The sequence below is a fragment of the Sapajus apella genome, unplaced genomic scaffold, assembly GCF_009761245.1.
Source record: "Sapajus apella isolate SASKATOON/1434 unplaced genomic scaffold, GSC_monkey_1.0 scaffold12, whole genome shotgun sequence".
Lineage (NCBI taxonomy): Eukaryota > Metazoa > Chordata > Mammalia > Primates > Cebidae > Sapajus > Sapajus apella.
In genome coordinates this window covers 1,353,279-1,373,880 of record NW_022436952.1, presented here as the reverse complement: position 1 = coordinate 1,373,880, position 20,602 = coordinate 1,353,279, and the positions used below count along the sequence as shown (strand labels likewise).

Sequence of the window (20,602 nt, the reverse complement as noted above, 5' to 3'; positions counted from 1 at the left end):
CTCACACCTGTAATCCTAGCACTTTGGGAGGTCAAGGCAGGTGGATCATATGGTCAGGAGTTTGAGACCAGCCTGGCCAACATAGTGAAACTCCGTCTCTATTAAAAATACAAAAAATTAGTTGGGCATGGTGGCTCAAGCCTGTAATCCCAGCAGTTTGGGAGGCCGAGGCAGGTGGATCACAAGGTCAAGAGATCGAGACCATCCTGGTCAACATGGTGAAACCCCGTCTCTACTAAAAATACAAAAAATTAGCTGGGCATGGTGGCGCGTGCCTGTAATCCCAGCGGCTCAGGAGGCTGGGGCAGGAGAATTGCCTGAACCCGGGAGGCGGAGGTTGCGGTGAGCCGAGATCGCGCCATTGCACTCCAGCCTGGGTAACAAGAGCGAAACTCCGTCTCAAAAAAAAAAAAAATACAAAAATTATCCAGGCATGGTGGCGCCTACCTGTAGTCCCAGCTCCTTGGGAGACTGAGGCAGGAGAATCGCTTGAACCCCAGAGGCAGAGGTTGCAGTGAGCCGAGATTGCACCACTGGACTCCAGCCTGGGCAACAGAGCACGACTCTCTCTCAAAACAAACAAACAAACAACAACAAAAATAAAAACACTGACATAATAGTTATGACAGACAAGTGGAGCACAGAAAGAGGAACCATCTATCACTGGTGGGAGTCTGGGAGGACTTCAGAGAGGAGGTGATGGATATGTGTGTTTAATTGTATTCATTGATTTATTTCAATTAGTGATACATTCACATGTTCAAAATCCTAAAGGCACAAAAGAACTTATGTCTGGTGATGGTTGCACAATTCTGTGAATGTACCAAAAACCATGGAAACCATTGAATTAGGCACTTTAAATGGGAGAATGATACAATATGTGACTTATAGCTCAATAAAATTGTATTTTAGAAAAGGGTCTGTGTCTCCATCCCACATCTGATTCTAGTCCCTCCCTGAAATCAAGTAATGCAGTGAGTTTCTTCTGTGTCTTTTTCATTGGGAGTCAGAAGTGATGTTTGACGTGGTGAATGAGCTGAATTTAGTCAAGTAGTAGACCGTGAACACAGTGTTCTGGCAGTGACACCAGCATGAAGGCTCATGGTTCCGTGAATGCCCCAATGGCTGGGGCATGGGGTGAGGGTGGCAGAATGTCAAAGACTGACTGGAGCTGGGTGGGCAGAGCCTTGGAGGCCATGCAAGGCAGTCTGTACTTTATCTGTAAGCAATGATGACCCAGACCTTTAAGCTGCATGAATAACAATGTGACAATAATTTTAAAACACCCAAATCTCCCTCCAACATCCCGTTGTCATTCATGTAATTTAAACTGCAGCTCTTGTCTCTAGCACTCATGCGTTCACCTAGTTAGGTAAGTATTGTCTAAATACACTTTCGTATTCTACTTTTTCCGTTTAATATTAATCAGAAGCATTTTTATAGGTTGTCATGTAGTACTCAAATGGATTTTTTTTTTTTGAGACGAAGTCTCGCTCTGTTGCCTAGGCTGGAGTGCAGTGGCATGATCTCAGCTCACTGCAACTTCCATCTCCTGGGTTCAAGTGATTTTCCTGCCTCAGCCTTCTGAGTAGCTGGGATTACAGGTGCCCACCACCAAGCCGGGCTAATTTTTTTATTTTTGGTAGAGATGGGGTTTCACTATGTTGACGAGGCTGGTCTCGAACTCCTGACCTCATGATCCGCCTGCCTTGACCTCCCAAAGTGTTGCAGTGATCCACTTCATCCAGTGGATATATATATATATTTTTTTTTTGAGAGGAAATTTTGCTGTCACCCAGGCTGGAGTGCAGTGGTGCAATCTCGGCTCACTGCAACTTCTGTCTCCTGGGTTCAAGTGATTCTCCTGCCTCAGCTTCCCAAGTAGCTGGGATTACAGGTGGAAGCGCCATCGCGCCTGGCTAATTTTTGTATTTTTAGTAGAGACGGGGTTTTACCATGTTGGCCAGGCTGGTCTCAAACTCCTGACCTCAGGTGATCCACCTGCCTTGGCCTCTCCAATTGCTAGGATTATAGGCGTGACCCACTGCTTCCGGCCAAATGGATGCTTTTTAAAGGATAAGAGGTACTCTATCAAGTTGATGGTAAATAAATCATTCCCCATTGGGCATTGGGTTGGTTCCAATTTGCTATCCAGAGGAAGAATGACCCAAATGGATCTTGGCTTTGGACAATGGCCTTTACATGGCCAACTCACATGCTCAGAGCTAAAAGGGACTCAGGGGGTCATCTGGGTTCATCTTTAGGGCTTCTGTGGTCGTGAGTAAGCACCCCGTCTGAACCCATTTCTTTATCTGGAAAATGATAATGTATTTAAATCACTCAAAAGCTTTTTAGGCCTTGGTAGATTTCTCTGACACTGGAAGGTCCATCCACAGCCTACCTGCTATGTATCAAAGGAACTATTTGAAGACACTGGGGTCCTGGTCAGGTAGGGTGACTCATGCCTGTAATCCCAGCACTTTGGGAGGCTGGGGCAGAAGGATTGCTTGAGGCCAAGAGTTCGAGACCAGCCTGAGCAATAGAGCAAGATTCTGTCTCTACAAAAAATGTATAAAATTAGCTGAGCTGGCCGGGCACAGTGGCTCACGCCTGTAATCCCAGCACTTTGGGAGGCCAAGGCAGGCAGATCATGAGGTCATGAGATTGAATCATGCTGGCTAACACAGTGAAACCCCATCTCTACTAAAAATACAAAAAATTAGCCGGGTGTGGTGCCATGTGCCGGTAGTCCTAGCTACTCAGGAGGCTGAGGCAGAAGAATCGCTTGAACCCAGGGGGCAGAGTTTGTAGTGAGCCAAGATTGAGCCACTGTACTCCAGCCTGGGCAACAGAGAGAGACTCCATCTCAAAAAATAAAAATAAAAAATTAGCCGAGCATGGTGGCACATGCCTGTAGTTTCAGCTACTTGGGAAGCTTGAGGTAGGAGGATCTGGGGCAGATGCACTCTGAAGGATCAAGAGGAAACACTCGGGGCTGCCTGCAGCAGTGCTGAGGCTGCAATTCAATTTTCTTTGATATCAGTGGTAGAATTTGTCCTCTAGGGGCCCGGTGCAATGGCTCACCCCTGTAATCCCAGCACTTTGGGAGACTGAGGTGGATAGATCACCTGAAGTCAGGAGTTCGAGACCAGCCTGGCCAACATGATGAAACCGTATCTACTAAAAATACAAAAAATTAGCTGGGCATGGTGGCGGGCACCTATAATCTCAGCTACTCGGGAGGCTGAGGCAAGAGAATCACTTCAACCCAGGAGGTAGAGATTGCAGTGAGCTGAGATTGCACCATTGTATTCCAACCTGGGCAACAAGATTGAAACTCCGTCTCAAAAAAAAAAAAAAAAAAAAAAAATTGTCTACTAGGTACTGTGCTACGTGCTGGCAGGGGGGTTAGTGGGTCCCAGACAGACAGACACGGCCCACTGACTGGCTTGGCCCAGGGGAGATGCTGCTGGAACAAGAAAACCTCTCTGATGGTTCTTGGAAGTGGGAGCTGGCCCCTGGCCCTTCATCTGCCCCTCCTTTCCTCCCAGAGGCTGCTGTTCTTCATCCAGACTATCTGGTCCCATCATCCCTGTAGCTGCCACAGAGACCTCGTCATATGAAGGGAAAGAGAGTGTAGCACTCTCACTAGGGACCGGGTCTCAAACACCTCCCTGCTGCGTGTCTCTTCTACCTTTTTTTTTTTTTTTTTTTTTTTTTTTGAGACAGAGTCTTGCTCTGTTGCCCAGGCTGAAGTGCAATACCATGATCTCAGCTCACTACAACCTCTGCTTCCCGAGCTTAAGCGATTCTCAAGCCTCAGCCTCCCAAGTTGCTGGGACTACAGGCATGCACCACCATGCCCAGATAATTTTTGTAGTTTTAGTAGAGATGGGGTTTCGCCATGTTGCCCAGGCTGGTCTCTAACTCCTGAGCTCAGGCATCCCATCTGCCTCGGCCTCCCAAAGTGCTAGGATTACAGGCATGAGCCACAGTGCCTGGCCCCTTATGCCTCTTTTTTTGTAGGGGGGGAATGGAGTCTCACTGTGTCGCCCAGGCTGGAGTGCAGTGGCGAGATCTTGGCTCACTGCAACCTCCACTTCCCAGGTTCCAGCTGTTCTCCTGCCTCAGCCTCCTGAGTGGCTGGGACCACAGGCACATGCCACCATGCCCATCTAATTTTTTGTATTTTTAGTAGAGATGGGGTTTCACCATGTTGGCCAGGATGACCTCCTTCTCCTGACCTCGTGATCCGTCCGCCTCAGCTTCCCAAAGTGCTGGGATTACAGGTGTGAGCCACAGCGCCCGGCCCCTTATGCCCCTTAACTTTATATCTCTGGGTCAGAATGTGATAGGGAACTATCCTTTCTTGAAGACCGCCAAGGAATGTGATCTCTCAGTCACTCCCAATTCTCCCATTGAGAAGGAGAAGCCATGTTTCTGTATTTTCACTTAAAAGAAAAATTAAACAAAAAAAACCAGAAGGAGAAGCCAATACAAGACAGACTACTCCAAGCCAGATGATTTTCATCTTTGCTTTACTTAATCCTCAGAACAACCTTGAAAGGCAAATGTTAATTACACCCATTTCACAGATGCAGAAACTACAATTCAGAGAGATTAAGAAGCATGCCCAGATCACCTGGCTGGTAAAAGGTAGGGCTGGGAATGAACCCAGATCTTTGCAGAATTATACCTCACTGCCTTTGCTGGGCCATGGCTCTTTTTCACTGCCTGGTAGGCCTGTTTGAAGAGTTAAAAAAGGTATCAGACTGGTCTGAATATTGTAAGAAAGGAGAAAAGAAAAAAGAATGAAACAAGGTAATGCTTGAGAAGCCTTTAGCACGTGATCCATGTTAAGTGACCCTCTCAGAGCAAAGTCAACACTCAAAGGGCAAGGTCAGAAACATGCATAAAGGGAGAGCCAGCGGCGAGTCTTCTCCAAGCTCGGTCTGGTGCTTTGGGTCCTTTTCCATCAGTCCTTACAGCTGCTGGTCAGATCCTAGCAGCCAAGATGGTGAAGCAGATCAACAGCAAGGTTGCTTTTTAGGAAGCCCTGGACACCGCAGGCAATAAACTTGTAGTAGTTGACTTCTCAGCCAGGTGGTGTGGGCCTTGCAAAATGATCGAGCCTTGTTTTCATTCCCTCTCTGAAAAGTATCCAACGTGGTATTCCTTGAAGTAGATGTCGCTGACCGTCAGGATGTCGCTTCAGAGTACGAAGTCAAACGCATGCCAACATTCCAGTTTTTTAAGAAGGGACAAAAGGTGGGTGGATTTTCTGGAGCCAACAAGGAAAAGCTTGAAGCCACCATTAATGAATTAGTCTAAGCATGTTTTCTGAAAATATAACCAGCATTGGCTATTTAAAACTTGTCTTTTTTTTTATTTACAAAAAATACAAAGACTATAAATCCAATTGCCATCTGGGTGACAATAAATCATTAATTCTAACACTTAAAAAAAATATGCACAGTTGCTTTTCACAAAGGCACTCAACCTTGACTGCACATTGAAATCACCTGGGAAGCTTGTAAAACTCAACATACCCAGACTGCACCTCAGCTTAATAAGATCAGAGCCTGTGGGGGCAAAATTCAGACATGACTGGCTTTTAAATTTCCCCAGGTGAGGCCAGGTACGGTGGCTCGTGCCTTTGAGAGGCCAAGGCAGGTGGATCATCTGAGGTTGAGAGTTCAAGACCAGCCCGGCCAACATAGAGAAACGCCATCTCTACTAAAAATACAAAATTAGTTGGGTGTGGTGGTGCCCGCCTGTAATCCCACTACTCGTGAGGCTGAGGCAGGAGAATCGCTTGAACCCGGGAGGTAGAGGTTGCAGTGAGCTGAGATCACACCACTGCACTCTAGCCTGGGCAACAAGAGCGAAACTCCATCTTAAAAAAAAAAAAAAAAAAAAAACAACTTTCCCTAAGTGATTCTGATTCTACTGTATAGCCAAGGTTGGGAGAACTCTGGAGACAGTAGTTCAGTTCCAAGCCTCCCAAGAGGGGGCCGACTAAACAGTCTAAGACATAAAGACTGTGTCCATCAGAAGGCACAGAAAGGGGCCAGGCACAGTGTCTCACGCCTATAATCCCAGCACTTCGGGAAGCTGAGGTGGGCAGATTACTTGAGTCCAGGAGACCAGCCTGGGCAACATAGCAAAACCCTGTTTCTACAAAATACCAAAAAAAAAAAAAAAAATTAGCCAGGATGGTGACATGCACCTGTGGTCCCAGCTACTAAGGAGACTGAGGTGGGAGGATCACTTGAGCCTGGGAGGCAGAGGCTGCAGTGAGCTGAGATCATGCCACTGCACTCCAGCCTTGGTGACAGAGTGAGAAGACCCCATGTCCCTCAGAAAGGGAGCATCACAAAGCCTGTCCTGAAAGTGACAACCACATCTGGAGCCGAGGACCTGACCAGGGCCAGGACACGTCCCATCCTAAAGGCACTTTAGCCATGCAGATGGAGGCACCCAGCCCTATTGAAGCTATCTGGTGACCAACTGCTGGTTCTAATTCCCAACTCGACAGGCCAGCTTCCTACCACATCATGGCGATGGGAGAAAATGGACACATCACTTACATATCTTATTGTAAATGAACTCATTGGCATTCTAAGAAGAATTACTTTGGCTTTGACAGTTACAGTAAATCAACAGATGGACCTTCAGGTGTAATTTTGGTAAATATAGACCTTCCCTGAAAGACAATTCCCGTTGGTGAGCTGAGCTGAGGAATCTGGTTTCTGATTCAGGCTTCTCCCTTGGACTGGGGTGAATTCACCAAGAAGCCATCTTGAGGTATCCTGGGAGATGTCAGCCAGCCTCGTCTGACGCAACCAGCCTAGCCAGGGACTTCACATCCAACTTTCAGAGCAGAAACTCTGTGTAAGCAAATTCCTCCCCTCCTTCCCTCCTCTCCTATAGTTCTGGCTTTCTGTATTGTTTGTTTTCTGAGATGAGGTCTTGCTCTGTCACCGAGGCTGGAGTGCAGCGGCTCGATCTTGGCTCACACACTGAATTCTATTTCCTTGACCACGTGTGTCCTCCCCTCATTCCCCACACTGAACCTGGCTTTGGTGGCCTGGTGCCCAGCGTGGTGTCACGCCCATGTGTGGATGCTTAAATACATCTTTGAAATGTGAATAAACAGCAAACATTGTTACATAGGAGTCATTTTTTCCTCTTTAAAAAATGCAGCCTAAACTTCTTGAGCTCAAGTGATCCTCCCAACTCAGCCTCCTGAGTAGCTGGGACTATAGGCACATGCCACTACCACCGGCTAATTTTTTTTTTTCTCTTTTTTTGAGACAGGGTCTTGCTCTGTCACTCAGGCTGGAGTGCAGTGGTGCAATTACAACTCACTACAGCCATGGCCTCCCAGGCCTAAGCAATCCTCCTGCCTCAGCCTTCTGAGTAGCTGGGATTACAAGTTTATACCACAATACCCAGCTAATTTTTAAAATTTTTGTAGAGACAGAGTCTCCCTATGTTGCCCAGGCTGGTCTTGAACCTTGAGCTTAATGGATCTTCCTACCTTGGCCTCCCAAAGCGCTGGGAGTAATAGGTGTGAGCCACCGTGCCTGGTCCCCTCCTATGGTTTTCCCCTGGCCAACATCCCTCTTATAAATCTTCAAAGCTTCTCACTGCAGGGAATATTAGGTCAATCACATACCTGGGTTCAGTCCCTACACTGCAGTCATCCTGATGCTCACACCCCAGACACCCCAGACCATGCCTCCTCCTCCAAGCAGGCCGCTCCCACCGCTAAGCCTCTGCCCATGTGCTCTGATTCTGCCCTCCCTTCCTTCCACTGCTTCCTTCCTCCTTCTTCTTCCTTCTTCATCTAGTGACAGCTTATTCATCCTCCAAAACCCAACTTGAATACCACTCTCTCTACCTTTCCCTGAACAGCATTATTTACTTTGTTCTCTCTGCTCCCACAGTACTTTGGACAGAACTCTGCCACGGAGGTTCACACACTGAACTCTACCTCCTTGACCACGTGTGTCCTCCCTTCACTCCCCACACTGAACCTGGCTTTGGTGGCCTGGTGCCCAGCGTGGTGTCTCGCCCATGTGTGGGGGCGTAAATACATCTTTGAAATTTGAATAAACAGCAAACATTGTTACATAGGAGTCATTTTTTCTCTTTAAAAGCCACGTCATGGTTGGGCGCGATGGCTCACACCTGTAATCCCAGCACTTTGGGAGACCGAGGCGGGTGGATCACGAGGTCAGGAGTTCGAGACCAGCCTGGCCAACATGGCGAAACCCCATCTCTACTAAAAATACAACAACAAAAAAATTAGCCGGGCACAATGGCACATGCCTGTAATCCCAGCTACTCTAAGCCTGAGTCAGGAGAAACTCTTGAACCCAGGAAATGCAGGTTGTGTTGAGTGGAGATCATGCCATTGCACTCCAGCCTGGGTGACAGAGCAAGACTCCGTCTCAAAAAAAAAAAAAAACCACATATCCATTTTCTCATTGGACTATTTCAAAAGAGAAGATCTAGGGACATCCAAAGATCCTAAGTGAAAAATTACCCTGGCTGCACGGGTTGGGCCAGGACACAGGGCCAAAGGGCAGCAGCAACACACCGAGCCCCGGCGTCTCCTTTCCAGATGAGACCTGACTGCCTGGGCCAGCAACACAGCAGAGGCAGCAGGGAGGGGGAGACGGGGCCAGAGGGTTTCTGGGCAGGTGGTAGCTGGCAGATCTAAAAATCAATTCCCCACACTGGGCTGTCACTGAAACAGCCCAGGAGTAGCCCAGAGCCTGGAGGTAGATCTGAAAGGGCAGGGTGTGGGAAGATTAGAAGCATAGGCTAGAAATTGGACCACAAATATGGAATTTGACATGTGGGTGGAGAGGGGTGTTTTGGAGGCTGCAAATCAATAAATTAATGTTTTCCTCAATCTGGGTAAGCAGAGGCAATGCGGTATAGTGGTTTACAGTGTGGCTTCTGGAACTAGATTCCTGGGGTTTGAATTCAGCACATGTGACCTTGAACAAATTGTTTCTTTTTTTTTTTTTTGAGATAGAGTTTTGCTCTTGTAGCTAAGGCTGGAGTGCAATGGTGCAGTCTCAGCTCACTGCAACCTCTGCCTCTGGGGTTCAAGCGATTCTCCTGCCTCAGCCTCCAGAGTAGCTGAGATTACAGGCATGCACCACCATGCCCAGTTAATTTTGTATTTTTAGTAGAGACGGGGTTTCTTCATGTTGGCCAGGCTGGTCTCAAACTCCCGACCTCAGGTGATCCGCCCACCACGGCCTCCCAAAGTGCTGGGATTACAGATGTGAGACACTGTGCCCTGCCGACCTTGAAAGAGTTATTTAACCCCCAGGTGGTGGGCCCCTTGCCTGCAAACTAGCCCTGGGGCTGCAAAAAAAAAAAAAAAAAGAGTTATTTAACTTCTCTGTATTTTACTTTCCTCGCTTATAAAAGGGGAGCAGTAATAAAATCTACCTCAGGATTTTTATGAAAATTAAATTAGTAAATCCATGTAATTTTTCAAAACAAGTCCCTGGCTTATATAGTAAATGCTCAGTGAATGTGAGCTATTATTTACTATTTTATTAACTAGCATCTATGAGGTGTTTCAGTGCTGTGTAAGGAAACCACGTGGCTCACATCCGTAACGCCCATACTTTGGGAGGCTGACGCAGGAGGATCCCTTGAGCCCAGGAGTTCAAGACCAGCCTGGGCACTATAGCAAGACCTTGTTTCTAAAAAAAAAAAAAAAAAAAAAAAATCTTGGCCGGTTGCTGTGGCTCACACCTGTAATCCCAACACTTTTGGAGGCTGAGGCGGATGGATCAGAAGGTTAAGAGCTAGAGACCGTCTTGCCCAACATGGTGAAACCACGTCTCTACTAAAAAAAAAAATACAAAAAATAGCTGGGCATGGTAGCACCTGCCTGTAAATCCCAGCTACTCCAGAGGCTGAGGCAGGAAAATTGCTTGAACCAGGGAGTTGGAGGTTGCAGAGTCGAGATTTCGCCTCTGCACTCCAGCCTGGTGACAGGGAGACTCTGTCTCGAAAAACAACAACAAAAATTTTTGTATGTTAGCCAGGTGTGATAGAAAGCACTCATAGTTCTAGCTACTTGGGAGGCTGAGGCAGGACGATTCCTTGAGCCCAGGAGTTCAGGGCTGCAGTGAGCTATGACGGATTGCACCACTGCACTCTGACCTGAGCAGCAGAGCAAAACACTGTCTTAAAACAAAAAGAAAAGAAAAAGGAAACCACCATAAAACACAGTGGCTTAAAACAATAAATCAATGCCTTGCTCACAATTCTGTAGGTCAGCAATCTGGCCCAGGCTCTGTGGGCAGTTATGCCGAATTCCCCTGGGATCACTCCATGGATCACCCATATGGACTGGGGCTGGGATTTAACTTTTTTTTTTTTTTTTTGAGATGGAGTCTTGCTCTGTCACTGAGGTTGGAGTGCAGTGGCGCGATCTCTGCTCACTGCAGTCTCCGCTTCCCAGGTTCAAGTGATTCTCCTGCCTCACCCTCCCGAGTAGCTGGGATTACAGGTGCTTGCCACCACGCCTGGCTAATTTTTTGTATTTTTAGTAGAGACGAGGTTTTATCATGTTGGCCAGGCTGGTCTCGAACTCCTGACCTCAGGTGATCCACCAGTCTCGGCCTCCCAAAGTGCTGGGATTACAGGTGTGAGCCACCATGCCCGGCCCTCCAAGCTTTACTTTTTATATTTTATTATTTCTTATTTAATTTTTATTGGAATGCTTCACGAATTTCCATGTCATGCTTGTGCAGGGCCCATGCTCATCCTCCCTGTGCTGCTGCAGTTTTAGTCTCTGTGCTGCCAAAGCGATCACTGCAGTCCCCAGGAAGGAGCAACAGGCATTTTGCTCTCTGGGATGCAAGGCTGGAGAGATCCCCTGGGCTTACATGACCCTGGTGCTGGCCTGTCTTTCCACCCACTAGAGTGAACGAAATGTTAAAAATAAAACAAACACTGCTGTTCCCTTCCACCCTAAGGGAGGGAGGCACGCTAGACTCTCCCTGCCCCCTCCCTGTCTCTCTGGCCTGCTGGCTGGAGATCAGGCACCGTCAGGGAGACAGATGCTGTCGGGACAGGAGGCTGTTTACTTGCTAGCAGAGCACTGCTGTGTTTTCACAGCCCAGAATAGCTCCATAGCCATCCCCAGGCCCGGGGACCTAGGAGCCTCACTGTTTGTTTTCATGACAATTCTGGGTCTCACCTCTTCCCTTCTGTGAGTCAAGGTCCTCATCTGAGAACTCTCAGAGTGGGTATGGTGTGGGTTCAAGGGGCCAAGACTACTAATTTCCTAATTATCTCTCCCAGCTGGCTCGGGAAGAGGGGAGGACTAATAACTGACTGTGCAACACCGGCGTTTCGGGTGGGATGGAATTTCCCCAGCTTGCAAAGCAAGAGGTGATTGAAGGACTGCATGGCCAGGGCCGAGGTGGGGTGTGGGGAGGGGAGGGGGAAGAAAACAAGGGAATGAAAGAGCGTAGAAGGGATGACTCCAGTCTGGATTGCAGCAAGTTCTGTTCCAGGAGCTTTCACTAGAGAATGCTGGGGGCTTCTCTGACTCACGGTGCCTCTCAGATCAGGCTGGGTTCCAGCTGCCCTGGTGTTTAGAAGGAATCGGGGGTAGGAGGAACCCGGGCTTCACAGAATACTCTTTCAAACTACAATGTTTTTAACGATGTGAGTGAGTTACTTTTGAAAATATTTTAGGTTCGCGCCTGTAATCCCAGAACTTTGGGAGGCTGAGGCAAGTAGATCACCTGAGGTCGGGAGTTTGAGATCAGCCTGGCCAAAATTGTGAAACCCCGTCTCTGCTAAAAAAAAAAACAAAAATTAGTCGGGCCATGGTGGCAAATACCTGTCATCCCAGCTACTTGAGTGGCTGAGGCACAAGAATTGCTTGAACCAGGGAGGAGGAGGTTGCAGTCGGCCATGATCGCGCGACTGCACTTCAGCCTGGGCTACAGAGGGGGACCCTGACTCAAAATAAATAAATAAATAAATAAAAAGAGGCTGGACACAGTGGCTCACGCCTGTAATCCCAGCACTTTGGGAGACCAGGGTGGGTGGATCACCTGAGCTCAAGAGTTCGAGACCAGCCTGCGCAAATAGTAACACCCTATCTCTACTAAAAATACAAAAAATTAGCTGGTCATGGTGGCATGTGCCTGTAATCCCAACTACTCGGGAGGCTGAGGCAGGAGAGTTTCTTGAACCCAGGAGGCGGAGGTCGCAGTGAGCCAAGATCTTGCCACTGCACTCAAGCCTGGGCAACAGAGAGAGACCCTGTCTCAAAAAAAAAAAAAAAGAAAATATTTTAATTTTTAAAATATGACCACATTTATCTTTTTTTTCTGGGAATCATTAATCTTTTACTTCTGTTAGATAATTCAAAGCCAGGCATCCCTTCACTGGAGCTTCGTTCAAAGGACTGCCACCACTCAGAATATCAAAGCTGAACAGAGGGTGAGGGTCTTATTTTACAGTTGACAAAAGCGAAACCCAGAGGCTCCAGTGACTTGACCAAGGTTGCACAGCTCTTTAATTTTATTTACTTTATTTTTAAAACTCTGGTGATGGCCATGAGGGAGGGATGGTTTCCTGGCCTGCCTGCAGGATCCTTGAGAGTGTTTCTTTTTTTTTTTTTTTTGAAACAGTTTCACTCTGTTGCCCAGGCTGGAATACAATAGCACAATCTCGGCTCACCACAACCTCCGCCTCCTGGGTTCAGGTGATTCTCCTGCCTCAACCTCCCAAGTAGCTGGGATTACAGGCATGCACCATGACGCTCGGCTAATTTTGTATTTTTAGTAGAGACGGGGGTTTCTCCGTGTTGGTCAGGCAGGTCTCAAACTCCCAACCTCAGGTGCTCCATCTGCCTTGGCCTCCCAAAGCGCTGGGATTACTGGTGGGAGCCACTGCGCCCAGCCTGAGAGTGTTTCTGCTTGTCTTCTAAGGAAAAGGAAGAAGCACCTTCTGCCCCTTGCCCACCTCCTATCCACCAGTCCCAACCTCTCTCCCATCTACATCCAGCCTGAGAAAGGGCTGTGCAATTGATGACCCGGTTTTTCTTCCCTCCTTCTCAATGCTTTAGTCCGTCTCAATGCTTCCAAAGAATCCTTGGATTGAAGCAAGGAGGGACAACAGTTTGGGCTTAGGTCAAGTCACACTTCCCTTCTCTCCTCAAATAGCCCTTCTTTCCCTCTGGGATACAGACCAGGACCAAGGGGAAAGTCAGCCTTTTAAAAATAGTCCTGACCACACTTTTGCAGGCTTCCTTCCCTTGCCTCTGCCTCTGTAGTGCGCCATCAATGAAGTTTAACTCCTGGCAGAAAGGATGAAATTTGACAGCAAAAATGCTTTCTTTTTTTTTTTTTAAGATGGAGTCTCACTCTGTCGCCCAGGCTAGAGTGCAGTGGCGCAATCTTGGCTCACTGCAACCTCCGCCTCCCAGGTTCAAGCGATTCTCCTGTCTCGGCCTCTTGAGTAGCTGGGATTACAGGTGTGTGCCATCACACCCTGCTAATTCTTGTTTTTATTTTTAGTGGAGATGGAGTTTCACTATGTTGGTCAGGCTAGTCTCAATTTGCCTGACCTTGTGATCCGTCCCCCTCCCAAAGTGCTGGGATTACAAGCATAAGCCACTGCACCTGGCCAACAAAAATGTTTTCTAACTGCAAAGGTGGTTTGGCACTGCAAAGCGTTGATTAAGAATGGGAGAAGAGGCCGGGCACCATGGCTCACGCCTGTAATCCCAACACTTTGGGAGGCTGAGGCGGGCAGATCACGAGGTCAGGAGATGGAGACCATCCTAGCCAACGTGGTGAAACCCCGTCTCTACTAAAAATATAAAAAAATTAGCTGGGTGTGGTGGCGCATGCCTGCAGTACCAGCTACTCTGGAGGCTGAGAAATGAGAATTGCTTGAACCCAGGAGGCGGAGATTGCAGTGAGCCAAAATCATGCCACTGCACTAGAGCCTGGGTGACAGTGCGAGACTCCATCTCAAAAAAAAAAAAAAGAATGGGAGAAGAGGTTGGGCGTGGTGGCTCACGCCTGTAATCTCAGCACTTTGGGAGGTTGAGGCGGGTGGATCACTTGAGGTCAGGAGTTTGAGACCAGCCTGGCCAACATGGTGAAACCCCAGTCTCTGCTAAAAATACGAAAAATTATCCGGGTATGGTGGTGTGAGCCTGTAATTTCAGTTACAGGCTCTTCAATTACAGGCTGAGGCAGGACAATTGCTGGAGCCTGGAAGGCGGAGGTTCCAGTGAGCTGAGATCGTACCACTGCACTGGAGCCTGGGTAACAGAGCAAGACTCTGTCTCAAAAAAAAAAAAAAAAAAAAAAAAAATGAACAGGAGAAGAGTCTACCATCTGTTTGTGAGGGAACTGGTTGAATGTTTGTGGAAACAGGTTACTTCCTGGAGGGAACAACAGCTTCTTTTGGGAAAGGGGGCTAAGGAAGAGGGAGGAGGAGAGGAAGGGCAGGCTGTGCTTCCCGTAAAGGTTCTGGTGACTCATGTGACTTTGGAAGAAGGCAGGCCCTGGGATGATGGCAGGGAGAAGGTATCGAGTGGGTTGTTCTGAACTGTTTACAATGCAGCAAATGCCTTCAGGTTTTCTTCTGTGGACAAAATGTGCAGCCATCCTGAGACATGCTGCATGCTTCCCCTACCTGGTCAGCAGAGGTACAGTTCAAGGTCCTGAAGCTGAACTTTCTCACTGTGCCAGAGAGAAGCTAGCCCTTTGCACTGGCAAACAATAATTAACCCACCTCTCCCTCCACCTGTTTTTCTCAATATGTTTTTCTAAAACATAAACTGGGTCACTCACTTAGAAGGTGAGTGTTGATCTGGCCAGTTTCCCAAGTCCACCGTGAAACACTTCCTCCGCTGATCACTTGGTAGGTGAAAAAAAAGCATACAAAAGAAAAGTAATTAAAAATAGTAAAACTGTACATTTTGCAGTTTGGGCTATAACCCTTCAGAGAAATCTACCCTGCTGCTTGGATTAAGCTGTGGACTAGAGCTAGGTTTTTTTTTGGCGGGGGAGGGGTTTATAGTTTATTTCAAAGAGACAGGGTCTCGCTATGTCTGGAGTGCAGTGGCTATTCACAGGCATGATCCCACTACTGATCAGCACGGGAGTTTTGACCTGCTCTGTTTCTGACCTGGGCCGATTCACCCCTCCTTAGGCAACCTGGTGGTCCCCGCTCCCAGGAGGTCACCATATTGATGCTGAACTTAGTGCAGACACCCGATCGGCATAGCGCACTACAGCCCAGAACTCCTGGACTCAAGAGATCCTCCAGCCTCAGCCTCCCGAGTAGCTGGGACTACAGGCAAGCGCCACCGCACCCAGCTGGAGCTAGGTTTTGAATACCATCTATAGTATGTAGACAACATCGATTCTAGGCCAGGCGCAAGGGCTGACGCCTATAATCCCAACACTTTGGGCGGCTGACACAAGAGGACGCTTCAGCCCAGGAGTTACAGACAAGCCTGGGCAACAAAGTGAAACCCTGTTTCTACAAAAAATTAGCCAGGCATGGTGACGTGGGCCTGTAGTCTCAGCTACTGGAGAGGCTGAGCTGCGAGGATCACTTGAGACCCAGGAGGTTGAGGCTGCAGTGAGCTATTATGGGACCATTGCACTCCAGCCTGGGCAACAGCATGAGACCCTGTCTCAAAAAAAAAAGAACCATTGTAGGATGATAACTGAGTAAAGGAAAGGTGGCTCCTTTCTCAACAGAACCCAGAGGCCCCCCCCCAGAATAGAAGATTCGGCTTCAGGTAAAATCAGACTTTCTTTTTGGGAGTAAATGTAATTTTTGGATGAGGTGTGTGGTAAGTTACAGCTCCTTTTTCCTCTTTGCGTTCTCGTCTGCAAATAAACTTGTTTGAGTGAATGAGTCAACCTTGGCCTGGGAGAAGGTGCCAGGGCCCTGGATCCAGCTGCCTTTATTTATCAGCCAACCAGACTGTACTCCCTGGCACCTTTCCTTCATGTTCTCCAGATCCAAAGCCTCTGATTTCTGGTTGTGGGGAAAATGCCTGAGGAGTGGCTTGCTTGGGCACCTACCGAAGACGAGCCAGAATGATTTTCCATCCTCATTCCTTCCCCAACTCGGCTGGCCATTTTCCCAGAGGGGATTAACCATCTTCTCCACTGAGGATAAAATAATAGGGAACTTACTGATAGTTCTACAAAGGAAATCGAAATATTTCACCCCAAACTATGGCTCCCCAGTACAATAAGTACTTTGTTTGTGACAGGACCTTGCTCTGTTGCTCTGGCAGGAGTACAGTGGCCCTATCACGGCTCAGTGTACCTCCCGGTTCAAGTGATCCTCCCACCTCAGCCTCCTGAGTAGCTGGGATTATAGGCTCCTGCCATCACACCGGGCTAATTTTTATAATTTTTATAGAGACGGGGTTTCACCATGTTGGCCAGGCTGGTCTCAAACTCCTAAGCTCAAGTGTTCTGCACACCTTAGCCTCCCAAAGTGCTGTGTTTACAGGTGTGAATCATCTGGAATGCAATGGCATGATTGTAAGCCATGACGATATTAAATAAAAGACCCTTGGGAGGTTTTCTTTCTAACCCTTGGGAGACTGGAAGAGATTTTTTCCCTATCTTTGACCTATAAAGATAGGACTAGCCGGGCGTGGTGGCTCACACCTGTAATGCCAGCACTTTGGGAGGCTGAGGCGGGCAGATCACGAGGCCAAGAGATCAAGACCATCCTGGACAACATAGTGAAACCCCGTCTCCACTAAAATACAAAAATTAGCCGGGCATGGTGGTATGTGCCTGTAGTCCCAGCTACTCAGGAGACTGAGGCAGGAGAATTGCTTGAACCCAGGAGGTGGAGGTTGCAGTGAGCCAAGATCGCACCACTGCACTCCAGCCTGGCGCCTGGTGACAGAGTGAGACTCTGCCTCAAAAAAAAAAAAAAAAATAGGACTGGCTGGGCATGGTGGCTCACGCCCTATAATCCCAGCACTTTGGGAGGCCGAAGCAGGTGGATCACCTGAAGTCAGAAGTTCAAGACCAGTCTGGCCAACATGGTGAGACCCCCATCTCTACTAAAAATAAAAAAATTAGCCGGACGTGGTGGCATGCATCTATAATCCCAGCTACTGGGGAGGCTGAGGCAGGAGAATTGCTTGAACCCAGGAGGCAGAGGTTGCAGTGAGCCAAAATCGTGCCACTGCACTCCAGCCTGGGCAACAACAGCAAAACTCTAAACTCCATCTCAAAAAAAAAAGGACTGACACACGAAAACAACTTTTCTTCTTCTTCCTTTATCCCATTATCCAGTTCAGGAAAGAAGACCAAAAATCTAACCATAAAACGGGTCTCAACAGACCCTTTTTCAAGATAATGACAGTCTCTGAGGATCATTTAAAATCCAGGGAGAACTATTTACAAGTTAACTTCTGTTCCTGGATTCAATCATTCTCCCTCTGCCCTTTGATATAATTATTTTTCTCCCCCACTCCCATAACCTGTTTTTGTAAGAATCCAACCCCCTGTTCTTTCTGTAGCCTCAAGATGGTAGATAAGCTTCCATACCTCATTGGGAAGTTGGATCTTCATTCTGAAGCCTCCCATGTACACATGTTAAATACATTTGTATGCCTTTTCTCCTATTAATCAATCTGCCTTATGACTGATTTTTCAGCGAACTTGTACCTTGTCACCCACATAAGAATCCTCCAGTTTACATAGTTTTGTAAATATCAGGCCACCTTGTCCCACTAGGCTGCCAAGGTCCTGGAGGACAGCTGGGATTTAACTTTTTTTTTTTTGAGACAGAGTCTTTCTCTGTCACCGAGGTTGGAGCGCAGTGGCGCGATCTCTACTCACTGCAACCTCTGCCTCCCGGGTTTAAGTGATTCTCTGCCTCCTGAGTAGCTGGGACTACAGGTGGCTACCACCACACCCAGCTAATTTTCATATTTTTAGTAAAACGAGGTTCTGCCTTGTTGGCCAGGCTGGTCTTGAACTCTTGACTTCAGGTGATCTGCCCACTGCAGCTTCCCAAAGTGCTAGGTTTACAGGTATGAGCCACCATGCCTGGCCTGGGATTTAACTTTTAATTCCTCAGAGAGCCAGGTGCTTTGCTCAGGAAGCATTGGTTGAATTAAACTAGAGCAATCTTGAAAAGGAAAAATAACAAGAGTTAGAGGGAGATGGCAGGAAGCCCTCTCTGAAGATAGGTCTTTATATAAGAGGATTCTGCAGGGCACTGTTGCTCATACCTGTAATCCCAGCATTTTGGGAGGCCAAGGCAGGAGTATCATCTGAGGCCCGGAGTTCAAGACCAGTTTGGGCAACATAGTGAGACCTCCATCTCCACAAAAAATAAAAAATTAGCTGGGTTTGGTGGTATGTGCCTGTAGTCCCAGCTACCCAGAGGCTGAGGCAAGAGGATCACCTAAGCCTGGGGGATTGAGGCTGCAGTGAGCTGTGATGGTGCCACTGCACTCCAGCCTGGGCAACAGAGTGAGGCCTCATCTCAAATAAATAAACAGATCAATGAGTGGATTCTCAGCAAAACTTCTAGCCACTCACCTCCTAGAGCCACAGGACCTTTGAGAAACCACAGCATCTCGATGCAGTCAGCTTTCTAACAAGCTCAGGTCCTTTGGGGCCTCACCTATTTTCCCACAGATAAAAACATGCTGGAGGAAGCAGAAAAGGGCTGGAAGGTAGACTGGTGAGGACTTGCTCATCATCTCATGACTGTGAAGTTGCTCTGACCCAGAGGGTCCCCCTGCCTGGCAGGCACCTGCAAGGAAGACTCCCACTGCCCCTGGATGCCCAGAGTGGGATGCCAGCTCTGTCATTTATGAACTCCTTATCCACAGGGGCATTCTCCCTGAGGCTCCTCAGAAAATAGGGCCCTCCATTGGCTCCCCATATGCTGTGCGCGTGATAGAACCCTTCCTAAGAGACCCTGGCTCCTAGCTGCCCTGCCATGACCCAGACGGTGGCCTTTGGATATTTTTTTAGACTCACCTTGCCTCACCTCAGACCATAGAAACTAATCCCAGAGGTCACTGCAATAGTCACTCCACAATAGAGGCTTATCTGGGTAGAGAGAGGCTCCCTACCTGTGGCTCAGCTGTCCTGACAGTGCAAATTGCATACACCCCACGCCCCAATACTGCCACACATGGGCTTTCTTTGCACCCACCACATTACCTGCTCTCCGAGGTTAGATGTGGCAGGAGAATGTTGCTTGGACCAGCAGAAACCATTCGGTCAAGGGCAATTGGAGTCAGCATGAGCTGGGTGGGAGCCCTTGGTGGGGTGGGGAGGAGACTCCAGGTCATACCTCCTGGAGGATGTTTTAATCATTTCCAGCATGGAATGTTGTTAACCTTTGCCACAGATTCATTAGGTCTGAGTTTCTTTTCTCTGTCCTGAGCTACCCCTTACATGTCAATATAGACTTCATGAAGGAAAATTCAGGCAAGTTTTTAAACGCATTATTCCTTCTAGCTCTTATTCTCAAAAATGAGTGAATTTGGGGGCAGTGGCTCCTGCCTATAATCCAACACTTTGCAAAGCTGAGGCGGGAGGATCAGTTGAAGCCAGGAATCTGAGACCAGTCTGGGCAGCATGGTGAGACCCTGTCTCTAGAAAAATAAACAAATAAATAAATAATAAATAATAGTGATATGAAGCATGATTAAATAGCCCTATTTTAAAAAATACATGAATTCATTACCCAATTCATTCCCTGATTCCTTTCACAGTCCTCCGTAACCCAAGTGTGAGGGTTTTGGTCACTCTACTATTTACAGGCTGATATGTAGTATGCACACATACACACACATAATGTATCTTGAGCTTCCTTTTGTACATATACAATATATACAAGAAAGCTCAAGACACAGAAGCCCTTTTTCAAAATTAACTGAAAGTTTCAAACTCTTTTAAGTCTTCAGTAACCAATTGGCTGGTATGCTTATTTAGAACCATATATTCATCATATTGTTGTACAGTATGACTGTACATTCATTCTATTGCTTAAACTTATGAGTTAAAACACTTGGCCAAGCATGGTGGTTCACACCTGTAATCCCAGAGCTTTGAGAACCAAGGCTGGCAGATGGCTTGAGCTCAGGAGTTCAAGACCAGCCTGGGCAACATGGCAAAATCCTATCTCTACAAAAGATACAAAAATTAGCCTGGCATGATGGCATGTGCCTGTGGTCCTAGATACTCAGGAGGCTGAGGTGGGAGGATCATGTGGGCCCAGGAGGCTGAGGCTGCAGTGAGCTTTGATTATGCCACTGCACTCCAGCCTGGGTGACACGGAGAGACCCTGTCTCAAAAAAAAAAAAGAGAGAAAATTAAAAAAAAAAAAAAAAAAAAACAGGCTGGGCACGGTGGCTCACACCTGTAATCCCAGTACTTTGGGAGGTTGAGGTGGGTGGATCACAAGAACAAGAGATTGAGACCATCCCAGCCAACATGGTGAAACTCCATCTCTACTAAAAAATACAAAAATTAGCTGGGCGTGGTTACACGCACCTGTAGTCCCA

General features: G+C 47.7%; 1 long non-coding RNA gene, 1 other non-coding gene and 1 pseudogene across 2 annotated transcripts; 1 reads left to right on the top strand and 2 right to left on the bottom strand.

Annotated features, from left to right (window-relative positions):
- Positions 1 to 3,307: 3,307 nt before the first annotated feature.
- LOC116552744 lies at positions 3,308 to 19,628 on the bottom strand. Its single transcript, XR_004269510.1, has 4 exons — positions 19,254 to 19,628; positions 18,621 to 18,705; positions 16,232 to 16,243; positions 3,308 to 3,318 (listed from the first exon to the last, which is right to left on the bottom strand). It is a non-coding gene; the product is annotated as an uncharacterized LOC116552744 (long non-coding RNA).
- LOC116552743 lies at positions 4,899 to 5,459 on the top strand (annotated as a pseudogene).
- Positions 10,752 to 10,858, bottom strand: LOC116553545. The gene has a single exon (XR_004269792.1). It is a non-coding gene; the product is annotated as a U6 spliceosomal RNA (small nuclear RNA).
- Positions 19,629 to 20,602: the final 974 nt, after the last annotated feature.